This window comes from Alligator sinensis, unplaced genomic scaffold (genome assembly GCF_000455745.1).
Source record: "Alligator sinensis unplaced genomic scaffold, ASM45574v1 scaffold706_1, whole genome shotgun sequence".
NCBI lineage: Eukaryota > Metazoa > Chordata > Crocodylia > Alligatoridae > Alligator > Alligator sinensis.
Genome location: NW_005842683.1, coordinates 255760 through 258931, shown reverse-complemented (window position 1 = coordinate 258931; position 3172 = coordinate 255760).

The following is a 3172-nucleotide window of genomic DNA, read 5'->3' as shown; positions in this document are numbered from 1 at the left end:
AGCTGGCTTACTCAGCCACACAACAAACACCAGGTCAGAGGGAGTGGACCACAGGACTTACCACACAAGGGCAAAGAACACACAGGGAAGGCTGCTGAGGCAGGTGTAAAAGATGTCTGGAGCAGTGGAGGGGCTTTGTTTGTGGAAGGTCTGTCCAGAAGCCCCTCAGGCCTCCAGCTGGTTGCTCAGCAGTAGAGCAGTAGGTAGGAAGACAAATCAGGATCAGATGCAGTGAGGTAGCTGTGGGGGAGGGTAGGAGCAGTCAGTCAGGAAGTAATCTAATGCAGGTGTGAAGTCAGGTGGTGCAGCAGGGAATCTCTCTCTCTCCTGAGAGGGGCTAGCAGCAGGGATGGTAGGAACCATCCAGTTCAGCCACTCAGGGTGTGCTTCTGGTGAAAGTGGAGGTGAAGGTGGGGGTGGCCTGTCAAGGCAGCTGGGACAGGCAAGGTTCCTTCAGGTGCCAGCAGTGATGGTGGGGGAGGGGCCCACAGGCAGCACAGGCTGCCTCCCCAGGCTGTCCCCTGAACATGGCTTGACAGGAGTGCAGAAGCTGGGGTGTGGTGCTGTGCAGTGGGCCCCTCCCTGAGGGAGAGGGCAGCAGCCTGCAGCAGAGGACCACCCCGTTGGCGGGGGGGCAGCAACTGCAGCCCAAGCCAGGAAGAGGTGCAGCCCACTTACTCCAGAAGCTCTGAGACCAAGTCAGCAGCTAATAGTAGCCAGAGGCAGAAGAAAAGGGCCTGGCCATCTTCTCCCCAGAAGCTCTTGATACCAAGCTTGCAGCAACCAGCAGCAGCCTAGGACAGTTAGGGCTATGGCCAACTTCCTTCCAGATGCTCCTCCCCAAGAAATTCTTGAGAGAGTAGCCCTGAGCTGCTTTCTAGGGCAGCTTTTTATACTGTTGGGGCCATCACAGGTTCTGGCCCCAGGCTGTAGCTTTCCCTGGCTACAGATCAGGCAGGTTTGTTTTGCCCCAAGTGGTGCAATTTGCTCCACAACAAAGTGCATGTCCAGGCACATGCGCTGAGGCAAAAAGCCCCGGTTCAAATTTGCACCACCTCTATTTGAGCTGCTGCAAGCGCACGTGCTTGCATGTGTGGACACGTCCCATGAGGAAGGTACTGCTCTGAGAGGCCCAAGCAGGGACTGGAAAACTCACAGTGCCTAGGTAACAAATTAATGACCCTACAGGGAAGGTCAGAGTGACTGAGGAATACTGACTCCATTTCTGGAAGAAACTTACTTCATTCCATAAACATCTAGTTCAGCCCTTCAGAAAAGAAAGACAAGGGCTCACCAGATGCCTTTGTTATTGATGGGAAAGGGCTATTCTCTTTCCCAACTTCTAACCCCTCATTTTGAATCAAGCTGGATGAATGGACTGCAAGGAGGATAGAAAACTGGCTGAAGCATTGTGCTTAAAGGGTACTAATCAATGGATGATGTCTAGTTGGCATTTCAGGGGTCAGTCCTAGGGCCAGTTTTGTTCAATATTTTAACAATCTGAAGGACATGATGAATTGCACCCTCAGCAAGTTTGCAGGCGACATCAAGCACAGGGAATAGTAGATACACTGGAGGGTAGGGCTAGGATTCAGTGACCTATACAAATTGGAGAACTGGGCCAAAAGGAATCTCATGAGGTTAAACAAGAACAAGTGCAAAGTCCTGCAGTTAGGATGCAATAATCTCATGCACCAGTACAGGCTGGGGGATGACTGCCTGGGAAGCAGCTCTACAGAAAAGGACCTGGGGTTTACAGTGGATAATAAGCTGAATCTGAGCCAGCAGTGTGCCCTAGTTGTCAAGAAAACTAATGGTGGACTAGGCTGCATTGGTAGGAGTGTTGGCAGCAGGTCAAAAGAAGTGATTATTCCCCTCTATTCAGCACTGGTGAGGCCGCATCTGGAATATTGTGTTAAGTCTTGGGCCCCCACTACAGAGGATGTGGAAAAATTGGAGAGAGTCCAGTGGAGGACAACTGAAATGGTGAGGGGGCTGAGGGACATGACTTATAAGGAGAGGGTGAGGGAACTAGGCTTGAATCTAGAAAAGAGAAAACTGAGAAGGGGATTTAATAGCAACTTTCAACTACCTGAAGTGGGGTTTGAAAGAGAATAGAGCTAGACTGTTCTTGGTAGATTACAGAACAAGGAGCACAATGGTCTCAAGTTGCAGCAAGGGAAGTTTAGGTTAGGTAGTAGGAAGAATTTTCTCACTGGGAGGGTAGTAAAACACTGGAACAGGTTACCCAGAGAGGTTGTGGACTCTTAGTGTTCTGCGTTCTCAGTTTTTATGACAAAAAAAAAAAAATCTGGGAATTTTTCAGGGTTTATCTTTGAAACATAAAAACCGGGATGAAATTGGGGTTAAAGGAAAAAAGAGGGAAAATTGGTTTATATTTGGGAAAAATCAGCAGTAAGGGAGGGAGGGAGGAAGTAAGGCTGGAACTAGGAAAGGGGTGGGGGGAAGGGGTGTGGTGCAGCCCATTGGGTGCTCACGTGGCTGCAGCAGGGAGCAAAGCCAGGGGAGCATAGCTATTGTTGCTGTGCACCCCCCAGGAGGGCTGCAGGCTGGGGGACTGTGTCGGGCTCTTCCCAGGGGACGTGTGCCCCCAGATCTACATGCAGGATGAGAGAAGGCTGCTGCCCACCCTTAGCAATGGGAAGAGCCTGGTGACACCGCCATCCCCAGGATCTTCCCAGTCCTCCAGGTGGGCAGTAGCCTGCTCTTGCTGCAGCCTGCTGCCACTTCAGGCTGGGGCTGGTGGCACCTGGCTCTTCCCAGCACTCGGAGCAGGCAGGAGCACCAGGGGGTAGCTGACCCCAACACCGGCATGCACCTCCCACCCCACCCCGGGGTCAGAGCCGGGAGCCCCGTAGCCCCAGGTAGTTGCGGGGGTGGAGCCACTGGGGTGGAGGTGGGACCCGCCCACCCTGGGGGTGATTCCTGTGGTCTGTACCACCCCACCCAGGGTCAGAGCTGGGAGCCCTGTGCACCCAGGCAGTAGCTCCAGCCACCCTCCTCTGGCCCCTGGGTGGCCACCGCCACTCCCTCACCCCCTGCATCTGGCCAGAAACCTGTGCCTCAGGTAACCAGTACAGTGGCACGTTTAGCTTATTGGCACTACCCATTTTTCAGTTCAAATCCTTGTTAACCGACTCATGCCAGTTAA